This window comes from Scyliorhinus torazame, chromosome 9, assembly GCF_047496885.1.
Source record: "Scyliorhinus torazame isolate Kashiwa2021f chromosome 9, sScyTor2.1, whole genome shotgun sequence".
Taxonomy (NCBI): domain Eukaryota; kingdom Metazoa; phylum Chordata; class Chondrichthyes; order Carcharhiniformes; family Scyliorhinidae; genus Scyliorhinus; species Scyliorhinus torazame.
In genome coordinates this window covers 2,441,366-2,453,497 of record NC_092715.1, presented here as the reverse complement: position 1 = coordinate 2,453,497, position 12,132 = coordinate 2,441,366, and the positions used below count along the sequence as shown (strand labels likewise).

Genomic DNA, 12,132 nt, shown 5'->3' with positions numbered 1-12,132 from the left:
GCTGAGCCCCAGGCTAATAGAATAGATGGCATTGAGGTACGTAGGGAAGAGGTGTTGGCAATTCTGGACAGGCTGAAAATAGATAAGTCCCCAGGACCTGATGGGATTTATCCTAGGATTCTATGGGAGGCCAGGGAAGAGATTGCTGGACCTTTGGCTTTGATTTTTATGTCATCATTGGCTACAGGAATAGTGCCAGAGGACTGGAGGACAGCAAATGTGGTCCCTTTGTTCAAAAAGGGGAGCAGAGACAACCCCGGCAACTATAGACCGGTGAGCCTCACGTCTGTAGTGGGTAAAGTCTTGGATGGGATTATAAGAGACAAGATTTATAATCATCTAGATAGGAATAATATGATCAAGGATAGTCAGCATGGCTTTGTGAAGGGTAGGTCATGCCTCACAAACCTTATTGAGTTCTTTGATAAGGTGACTGAACAGGTAGACGAGGGTAGAGCAGTTGATGTGGTGTATATGGATTTCAGCAAAGCGTTTGATACGGTTCCCCACGGTTGGCTATTGCAAAAAATACGGAGGCTGGGGATTGAGGGTGATTTAGAGATGTGGATCAGAAATTGGCTAGCTGAAAGACAGAGGGTGGTGGTTGATGGGAAATGTTCAGAATGGAGTACAGTCACAAGTGGAGTACCACAAGGATCTGTTCTGGGGCCGTTGCTGTTTGTCATTTTTATCAATGACCTAGAGGAAGGCGCAGAAGGGTGGGTGAGTAAATTTGCAGACGATACTAAAGTCGGTGGTGTTGTCGATAGTGTGGAAGGATGTAGCAGATTACAGAGGGATATAGATAAGCTGCAGAGCTGGGCCGAGAGGTGGCAAATGGAGTTTAATGTAGAGAAGTGTGAGGTGATTCACTTTGGAAGGAATAACAGGAATGCGGAATATTTGGCTAATGGTAAAGTTCTTGAAAGTGTGGATGAGCAGAGGGATCTAGGTGTCCATGTACATAGATCCCTGAAAGTTGCCACCCAGGTTGATAGGGTTGTGAAGAAGGCCTATGGAGTGTTGGCCTTTATTGGTAGAGGGATTGAGTTCCGGAGTCGGGAGGTCATGTTGCAGCTGTACAGAACTCTGGTACGGCCGCATTTGGAGTATTGCGTACAGTTCTGGTCACCGCATTATAGGAAGGACGTGGAGGCTTTGGAGCGGGTGCAGAGGAGATTTACCAGGATGTTGCCTGGTATGGAGGGAAAATCTTATGAGGAAAGGCTGATGGACTTGAGGTTGTTTTCGTTGGAGAGAAGAAGGTTAAGAGGAGACTTAATAGAGGCATACAAAATGATCAGGGGGTTGGATAGGGTGGACAGTGAGAGCCTTCTCCCACGGATGGATATGGCTGGCACGAGGGGACATAACTTTAAACTGAGGGGTAATAGATATAGGACAGAGGTCAGAGGTAGGTTCTTTACGCAAAGAGTAGTGAGGCCGTGGAATGCCCTACCTGCTACAGTGGTGAACTCGCCAACATTGAGGGCATTTAAAAGTTTATTGGATAACATATGGATGATAATGGCATAGTGTAGGTTGGATGGCTTTTGTTTCGGTGCAACATCGTGGGCCGAAGGGCCTGTACTGCGCTGTATTGTTCTATGTTCTATGGGATAGTGGGAAATTTGGCCAGTTGGATAACGAACTGGCTAACCGATAGAAGTCAGAGAGTGGTGGTGGATGGCAAATATTCAGCCTGGATCCCAGTTACCAGTGGCGTACCGCAGGGATCAGTTCTGGGTCCTCTGCTGTTTGTGATTTTCATTAATGACTTGGATGAGGGAGTTGAAGGGTGGGTCAGTAAATTTGCAGACGATACGAAGATTGGTGGAGTTGTGGATAGTAAGGAGGGCTGTTGTCGGCTGCAAAGAGACATAGATAGGATGCAGAGCTGGGCTGAGAAGTGGCAGATGGAGTTTAACCCTGAAAAGTGTGAGGTTGTCCATTTTGGAAGGACAAATATGAATGCGGAATATAGGGTTAACGGTAGAGTTCTTGGCAATGTGGAGGAGCAGAGAGATCTTGGGGTCTATGTTCATACATCTTTGAAAGTTGCCACTCAAGTGGATAGAGCTGTGAAGAAGGCCTATGGTGTGCTCGCGTTCATTAACAGAGGAATTGAATTTAAGAGCCGTGAGGTGATGATGCAGCTGTACAAAACTTTGGTAAGGCCACATTTGGAGTACTGTGTACAGTTCTGGTCGCCTCATTTTAGGAAGGATGTGGAAGCTCTGGAAAAGGTGCAAAGAAGATTTACCAGGATGTTGCCTGGAATGGAGAATAGGTCTTACGAGGAAAGGTTGAGGGTGCTAGGCCTTTTCTCATTAGAGCGGAGAAGGATGAGGGGCGACTTGATAGAGGTTTATAAGATGGTCAGGGGAATAGATAGAGTAGACAGTCAGAGACTTTTTCCCCGGGTGGAACACACCATTACAAGGGGACATAAATTTAAGGTGAAAGGTGGAAGATATAGGAGGGATATCAGAGGTAGGTTCTTTACCCAGAGAGTAGTGGGGGCATGGAATGCACTGCCTGTGGAAGTAGTTGAGTCGGAAACATTAGGGACCTTCAAGCAGCTATTGGATAGGTACATGGATGACGGTAAAATGATATAGTGTAGATTTATTTGTTCTTAAGGGCAGCACGGTAGCATTGTGGATAGCGCAATTGCTTCACAACTCCATGGTCCCAGGTTCGATTCCGGCTTGGGTCATTGTCTGTGCGGAGTCTGCACGTCCTCCCCGTGTCTGCGTGGGTTTCCTCCGGGTGCTCCGGTTTCCTCCCACAGTCCAAAGATGTGCGGGTTAGGTGAATTGGCCAATGATAAATTGCCCTTAATGTCCAAATTGCCCTTGGTGTTGGGTGGAGGTGTTGAGTTTGGGTATGGTGCTCTTTCCAAGAGCCGGTGCAGACTCAAAGGGCCGAATGGCCTCCTTCTGCACTGTAAATTCAATGATAATCTATGATTAATCTAGGACAAAGGTTCGGCACAACATCGTGGGCCGAAGGGCCTGTTCTGTGCTGTATTTTCTATGTTCTATGTTCTAATACAGCACAGGAACAGGCCCTTCGGCCCTCCTAGCCTGCACCTGCCTAATACCACACTTGGTCAAAACCCTCAGCACTTCCTTGTGCCGTATCCTTCTATACCCATCCTATCCATGTATTTGTCAAGATGCCTTTTGAACGCCGTTAATGTATCTGCTTCCACAACCTCCCCTGGCAACGCGTTCCAGGCACTCACCACCCTCTGTGTAAAAAACCTGCCTCGCACATCTCCTCTAAACATTGCCCCATGGACCTTAAACCTATGCCCCCTGGTGACTGACCCCTCCACCCTGGGAAAGAGTGCCTGCCCATCCACTCTATCCATGCCCCTCATAATCTTGTAGATCTCTACCAGGTCACCCCTCAACCTCCGTCTATCTAATAAGAACATAAGTAGGAGCAGGAGTCGGCCATCTGGCCCCTCGAGCCTGCTCCACCATTCAATGAGACCATGGCTGATCTTTTGTGGACTCAGCTCCACTTTCCGGCCTGAACACCATAACCCTTAATCCCATTATTCTTCAAAAAACTATCTATCTTTATCTTAAAAACATTTAATGAAGGAGCCTCTACTGCTTCACTGGGCAAGGAATTCCATAGATTCACAACCCTTTGGGTGAAGAAGTTCCTCCTAAACTCAGTCCTAAATCTACTTCCCCTTATTTTGAGGCTATGCCCCCTAGTTCTGCTTTTACCCGCCAGTGGAAACAACCTGCCCGCATCTATCCTGTCTATTCCCTTCATAATTTTATATGTTTCTATAAAATCCCCCCTCATCCTGCTAAATTCCAACGAGTACAGTCCCAGTCTACTCAACCTCTCCTCTTAATCCAACCCTTCAGCTCTGGGATCAACCTAGTGAATCTCCTCTGCACACCCTCCAGTGCCAGTACGTCCTTTCTCAAGTAAGGAAACCAAAACTGAACACAATACTCCAGGTTTCTAATTGGAGGGCTGTGACCAGTGATGTTCCACAGGGATCAGTGCTGGGACCTTTGCTGTTTGTAGTATATATAAATGATTTGGAGGAAAATGTAACTGGTCTGATTAGTAAGTTTGCAGACGACACAAAGGTTGGTGGAATTGCGGATAGCGATGAGGACTGTCGGAGGATACAGCAGGATTTAGATTGTCTGGAGACTTGGGCGGAGAGATGGCAGATGGAGTTTAATCCGGACAAATGTGAGGTAATGCATTTTGGAAGGGCTAATGCAGGTAGGGAATATACAGTGAATGGTAGAACCCTCAAGAGTATTGAAAGTCAAAGAGATCTAGGAGTACAGGTCCACAGGTTATTGAAAGGGGCAACACAGGTGGAGAAGGTAGTCAAGAAGGCATACGGCATGCTTGCCTTCATTGGCCGGGGCATTGAGTATAAGAATTGGCAAGTCATGTTGCAGCTGTATAGAATCTTAGTTAGGCCACACTTGGAGTATAGTGTTCAATTTTGGTCGCCACACTACCAGAAGGATGTGGAGGCTTTAGAGAGGGTGCAGAAGAGATTTACCAGAATGTTGCCTGGTATGGAGGGCATTAGCTATGAGGAGCGATTGAATAAACTTGGTTTCTTCTCACTGGAAAGGAGGAGGTTGAGGAGAGACCTGATAGAGGTATATAAAATTATGAGGGGCATAGACAGAGTGGATAGTCAGAGGCTTTTCCCCAGGGTAGAGGGGTCAATTACTAGGGGGCATAGGTTTAAGGTGAGAGGGGCACGGTTTAGAGTAGATGTACGAGGCAAGTTTTTTACACAGAGGGTAGTGGGTGCCTGGAACTCGCTACCGGAGGAGGTAGTGGAAGCAGGGACGATTGGAACATTTAAGGGGCATCTTGACAAATATATGAATAGGATGGGAATAGAAGGATACGGACCCAGGAAGTGTAGAAGATTGTAGTTTAGTCGGGCAGCATGGTCGGCACGGGCTTGGAGGGCCGAAGGGCCTGTTCCTGTGCTGTACATTTCTTTGTTCTTTGTTTGTTTGTGTGGCCTCACTAACACCTTAAACAATTGCAGCATAACCTCCCTAGTCTTAAACTCCATCCCTCTAGCAATGAAGGACAAAATTCCATTTGCCTTCTTAATCACCTGTTGCACCTGTAAACCAACTTTCTGCGACTCATGCACTAGCACACCCAGGTCTCTCTGCGCAGCAGCATGTTTTAATATGGATAACCTCACATTTGTCAACATTGTATTCCATCTGCCAGACCCTAGCCCATTCACTTAGCCTATCCAAAACCCTCTGCAGACTTCCAGTATGATCTGCACTTTTTGCTTTACCACTCATCTTAGTGTCGTCTGCAAACTTGGACACATTGCCCTTGGTCCCCAGCTCCAAATCATCTATGTAAATTGTGAACAATTGTGGGCCCAACACTGATCCCTGAGGGACACCACTAGCTACTGATTGCCAACCAGAGAAACACCCATTAATCCCCACTCTTTGCTTTCTATTAATTAACCAATCCTCTATCCATGCTACAACATTTCCCCTTAATGCCATGCATCTTTATCTTATGCAGCAACCTTTTGTGTGGCACCTTGTCAAAGGCTTTCTGGAAATCCAGATATACCACATCCATTGGCTCCACATTATCTATCGCACTGGTAATGTCCTCAAAAAATTCCACTAAATTAGTTAGGCACGACCTGCCCTTTATGAACCCATGCTGTGTCTGTCCAATGGGACAATTTCCATCCAGATGCCTCGCTATTTCTTCCTTGATGATAGATTCCAGCATCTTCCCTACTACCGAAGTTAAGCTCACTGGCCTATAATTACCCGCTTTCTGCCTACCTCCTTTTTTAAACAGTGGTGTCACGTTTGCTAATTTCCAATCCGCCGGGACCACCCCAGAGTCTAGTGAATTTTGGTAAATTATCACAAGTGCATTTACAATTTCCCTAGCCATCTCTTTTAGCACTCTGGGATGCATTCCATCAGGGCCAGGAGACTTGTCTACCTTTAACCCCATTAGCTTGCCCATCTCTACCACATTAGGTGACAACAATCCTCTCAAGGTCCTCACCTTTCAAAGCCTCATGTCCATCAGTCACTGGCATGTTATTTGTGTCTTCCACTGTGAAGACCGACCCAAAAAACCTGTTCAGTTCCTCAGCCATTTCCTCATCTCCCATTATTAAATCTCCCGTCTCATCCTCTAAAGGACCAATATTTACCTTAACCACTTTTTTGTTTTGTATATTTGTAGAAACTTTTACTATCTGTTCTTATATTCTGAGCAAGTTTACTCTCATAATCTATCTTACTCTTCTTTATAGCTTTTTTAGTAGCTTTCTGTTGCCCCCTAAAGATTTCCCAGTCCTCTAGTCTCCCACTAATCTTTGCTACTTTTTCTTTCAATTTGATATTCTCCCTTATTTCCTTAGATATCCACGGTCGATTTTCCCTCTTTCTACCGTCCTTCCTTTTTGTTGGTAAAAACCTTTGCTGAGCACTGTGAAAAATCGCTTGGAAGGTTCTCCACTGTTCCTCAACTGTTTCACCATAAAGTCTTTGCTCCCAGTCTACCTTAGCTAGTTCTTCTCTCATCCCATTGTAATCTCCTTTGTTTAAGCACAAAACACTAGTGTTTGATTTTACCTTCTCACTCTCCAACTGTATTTTAAATTGCACCATATTGTGATCGCTCCTTCCGAGAGGATCCCTAACTATGAGATCCTGAATCAATCTTGTCTCATTACACAGGACCATATCTAGGACGGCTTGTTCCCTCGTAGGTTCCATTACATACTGTTCTAGAAAACTATCGCGGATACATTCTATAAACTCCTCCTCAAGGCTGCCTTGACCGACCTGGTTAAACCAATCGACATGTAGATTAAAATCACCCATGATAACTGCTGTACCATTTCTACATGCATCTGTTATTTCTTTGTTTATTGCCTGCCCCACCATAATGTTACTATTTGGTGGCCTATAGACTACTCCTATCAGTGACTTTTGCGCCTTACTATTCCTGATTTCCACCCAAATGGATTCAACCTTATTCTCCATAGCACCGATGTCATCCCTTACTATTGCCCGGATGTCATCCTTAAATAACAGAGCTACACCACCTCCCTTACCATCCACTCTGTCCTTCTGAATAGTTTGATACCCTCGGATATTGAAAACAATCAGAGTCTATTCAGCTTCTCAACATAGCTAACACTCTCCAGACCAGGCAACATCCTGGTAAACATCCTCTGCACCCTCTCCAAAGCCTCCACATCCTTCTGGTAATGTGGAGACCAGAATTGTGCGCAATATTCCAAGTGCGGCCTTACTGGGATTCTGTACAACTGTAGCATGACTTGCCAGTTTTTATACTCGATGCCCCGTCCAATGAAGGCAAGCATTCAGTATGCTTTCTTGACTACCTTGTCCACTTGTGTTGCCATTTTCAAAGATCTGTGGCCCTGCACGCCCGGATCGCTCTGACTTTTCGTATTCCTAAGAGTTTTACCATTTATGGTATATTTCCCCTCTATGTTAGACCTACCAAAATGTATTACCTCACATTTGTCCGGATTAAACTCCATTTGTCATTTCTCTGCCCAAGTTTCCAATCCAGGTCCTGCTGTATCCTGACAATCCTCAACACTACCTGCCACTCCAGCAACCCTGGTGTCATCTGCAAACTTACTAATCAGACCGATTACATTTTCCTCCAAAACGTTTATGTACGCCACAAACAATAGAGGCCCCAGCACCGATCCCTGTGTAACACCACTAGTCACAACCTTCCAGTCAGAAAAACACCCTTCTACTGCTACCCTCTGCCTTCTGTGACCGAGCCAGTTCTGTATCTATCTTGCCACCTCACCTCTGATCTTTCATTTTTGATCTTTCACCTTTCACCTGTGTGACTTCACGCTTTGTACCATTCTGCCATGAGGCACCTTGTCAAAGGCTTTACTGAAGTCCATGTAAACAACATCCACCGCCCACCCCTCAATCAGTCATCTTCCTCACCTCCTCAAAATACACGATCAAGTTAGTGAGGCACGACCTCCCCCTCACAAAACCATGCTGTCTGTCGCTAATGACTGCATTGGTTTCCAAATGGGTATAAATCCTGTCCCCAAGAACACTCTCCAATAATTTACCTACTACTGACGTGAGGCTCACCAGCCTATAGTTTCCAGGATTATCCCTGCTACATTTCTTAAACAGGGTTACCACATTAGCTATTCTCCAGTCCTCTGGGATCTCACCTGTAGCCAATGAGGATACAAAGATGTCAGTCAAGGTGCCAGCAATTTCCTCCCTTGCTTTCCACAGTATTCTGGGGCAAATCCCATCCGGCCCAGGAGACTTATCTGCCCTGATGTCTTTTAAAACACCCAATACCACCTCCTTTTCGATGTCAACATGGCCCAGATTATCCACACACCCTACCCAGGAATCATTTTCCACAAACTCCCTTTCTTTGGAGATTTAAAAAGCGCGGGAGCTGTGAGTCGGAGCAGAGATTTAAAAAGTGCGGGAGCTGTGAGTCGGAGCAGAGATTTAAAAAGTGCGGGAGCTGAGTTGGAGCAGAGATTTAAAAAGCGCGGGAGCTGCGAGTCGGAGCGGAGATTTAAAAAGCGCGGGAGCTGCGAGTCGGAGCGGAGATTTAAAAAGCGCGGGAGCTGCAAGTCGGAGCGGAGATTTAAAAAGCGCGGGAGCTGATAGTCGGAGCGGAGATTTAAACACCGCGGGAGCTGCGAGTCGGAGCGGAGATTTAAATAGCGCGGGTGCTGCGAGTCGGAGCGGAGATTTAAAAAGCGCGGGAGCTGCGAGTCGGAGCAGAGATTTAAAAAGCGCGGGAGCTGCGAGTCGGAGCGGAGATTTAAAAAGAGAGGGAGCTGCGAGTCGGAGCGGAGATTTACAAAGCGCGGGAGCTGCGAGTCGGAGCGGAGATTTAAAAAGCGCCGGAGCTGAGAGTCAGAGCGGAGATTTAAAAAGATCGCGGCCTAGTTTCGGGAGCCGTTCGGAGGAGGAGGAGCAGTCTCTGTCAGGGAGAGAACCTGAGGACATCTGAGACCCTCAGAAGGTAAGTAAGTGATTTTTACTCATTTTTACTTTTATACCTTTTCAAATGGTGTGTGTGGGGTGGGGGGGGGGGGGGGGGGGGGGGGGGTCTGAAGTGACATCACAGAAAAGCTGTGACCTGAGTGGCTGGTTGGGAATCTACACTAAATATAAAAAATTAAGCATTGGTAACTAATTAAACATAATTACTTAATTATAATTTAGAGGGATATCTAAGCCAGAGATCGGAGAGTACTATATTTAGCTTTCACATTTATAGTAGAAATCTAGTGCCAGGAAACAGATAGTTAAGTCAATTTTTTTTTTTAATTTTTAAAATTTTAACTTTTAACTTTAATTTACTAATTCATTGACGCAATGTCAGTTAGAGGGGTGCAGTGCTCTGACTGTGAGATGTGGCAGGTCCGGGAGGCTTCCAGCGTCCCGGATGGCTTCATCTGCAGAAAGTGCACCCAACTGGAGCTCCTCACAGACCGCATGGTTCGGTTGGAGCAGCAATTGGATGCACTTAGGAGCATGCAGGTGGCGGAAAGCGTCATAGATCGCAGTTATATAAATGTGGTCATACCCAAGGTGCAGGCAGAGAAATGGGTGACCACCAGAAAGGGCAGGCAGTCAGTGCAGGAATCCCCTGTGGTTGTCCCCCTCTCGAACAGGTATACCCCTTTGGATACTGTTGGGGGGGATAGCCTATCAGGGGAAAACAGCAGCAGCCAGAGTAGTGGCACCACGGCTGGCTCTGATGTTCAAAAGGGAGGGTCAAAGCGCAGAACAGCAATAGTAATAGGGGACTCTATAGTCAGGGGCACAGATAGGCGCTTCTGTGGACGTGAAAGAGATTCCAGGATGGTATGTTGCCTCCCTGGTTGCCTCCAGGATGTCTCCGAACGGGTAGAGGGCATCCTGAAGGGGGAGGGCAAACAGGCAGAGGTCGTGGTACATATTGGTACTAACGACATAGGCAGGAAGGGGCATGAGGTCCTGCAGCAGGAGTTCAGGGAGCTAGGCAGAAAGTTAAAAGACAGGACCTCTAGGGTTGTAATCTCGGGATTACTCCCTGTGCCACGTGCCAGTGAGACTAGAAATAGGAAGATAGAGCAGCTAAACACGTGGCTAAACAGCTGGTGCAGGAGGGAGGGTTTCCGTTATCTGGACCACTGGGAGCTCTTCCGGGGCAGATGTGACCTATATAAGAAGGACGGGTTGCATCTAAACCGGAGAGGCATAAATATCCTGGCCGCGAGGTTTGCTAGTGTCACACGGGAGGGTTTAAACTAGTATGGCAGGGGGGTGGACACGGGAGCAATAGGTCAGAAGGTGAGAGCATTGAGGGAGAACTAGGGAATAGGGACAGTGTGGCTCTGAGGCAGAGCAGACAGGGAGAAGTTGATGAACACAGTGGGTCTGGAGGCCTGAAGTGCATATGTTTTAATGCAAGAAGTATTACGGGTAAGGCAGATGAACTTAGAGCTTGGATTAGTACTTGGAATTATGATGTTGTTGCCATTACAGAGATCTGGTTGAGGGAAGGGCAGGATTGGCAGCTAAACGTTTCAGGATTTAGATGTTTCAGGCGGGATAGAGGGGGATGTAAAAGGGGTGGCGGAGTTGCACTACTGGTTAGGGAGAATATCACAAGCTGTACTACGGGAGGACACCTCAGAGGGAAGTGAGGCTATATGGGTAGAGATCAGGAATAAGAATGGTGCAGTCAAAATGTTGGGGGTTTACTACTGGCCTCCCAACAGCCAGCGGGAGATAGAGGAGCAGATAGGTAGACAGATTTTGGAAAGAGTAAAAACAACAGGGTTGTGGCGATGGGAGACTTCAACTTCCCCAATATCGACTGGGACTCACTTAGTGCCAGGAGCTTAGATGGGGCAGAGTTTGTAAGGAGCATCCAGGAGGGCTTCTTAAAACACTATGTAGACAGTCCAACTAGGGAAGGGGCGGTACTGAACCTGGTATTGGGGAATGAGCCCGGCCAGGTGGTAGAAGTTTCAGTAGGGGAGCATTTCGGGAACAGTGACCACAATTCAGTAAGTTTTAAAGTGCTGGTGGACAAGGATAAGAGTGGTCCTAGGATGAATGCTAAATTGGGGGAAGGCTAATTATAACAATATTAGGCGGGAACTGAAGAACCTAGATTGGGGGCGGATGTTTGAGGGCAAATCAACATCTGACATGTGGGAGGCTTTCAAGTGGCAGTTGAAAGGAATTTAGGACCGGCATGTTCCTGTGAGGAAGAAGGATAAATACAGCAATTTTCAAGAACCTTGGATAACGAGAGATATTGTAGGCCTCGTCAAAAAGAAAAACGAGGCATTTGTCAGGGCTAAAAGGCTGGGAGCAGACAAAGCCTGCGTGGAATATAAGGAAAGTAGGAAGGAACTTAAGCATGGAGTCAGGAGAGCTAGAAGGGGTCACTAAAAGTCATTGGCAAATAGGGTTAAGGAAAATCCCAAGGCTTTTTACACGTACATAAAAAGCAAGAGGGTAGCCAGAGAAAGGGTTGGCCCACTGAAGGATAGGCAAGGGAATCGAAGTGTGGAGCCAGAGGAAATGGGCGAGGTACTAAATGAATACTTTGCATCAGTATTCACCAAAGAGAAGGAATTGGCAGATGTTGAGTCTGGAGAAGGGTGTGTAGATAGCCTGGGTCACATTGAGATCCAAAAAGACGAGGTGTTGGGCGTCTTAAAAAATATTACGGTAGATAAGTCCCCAGGGCCTGATGGGATCTACCCCAGAATACTGAAGGAGGCTGGAGAGGAAATTGCTGAGGCCTTGACAGAAATCTTTGGATCCTCACTGGCTTCAGGTGATGTCCCGGTAAGAATAGCCAATGTTGTTCCTCTGTTTAAGAAGGGTAGCAAGGATAATCCAGGGAACTACAGGCTGGTGAGCCTTACTTCAGTGGTAGGGAAATTACTGGAGAGAATTTCAGTAATTTCTCTCCCATTTGGAAGCAAATGGAAGTATTAGTGAGAGGCAGCATGGTTTTGTGAAGGGGAGGTCGTGTCTCACTAACTTGATA

General features: G+C 46.6%; 1 protein-coding gene across 4 annotated transcripts in view; it reads right to left on the bottom strand.

Annotated features, from left to right (window-relative positions):
• LOC140429045 (nipped-B-like protein) overlaps nucleotides 1-12,132 on the bottom strand; it is an 817,118-nt gene that overhangs the window by 281,902 nt on the left and 523,084 nt on the right. The gene's annotated exons all lie outside the window — the stretch shown is intronic.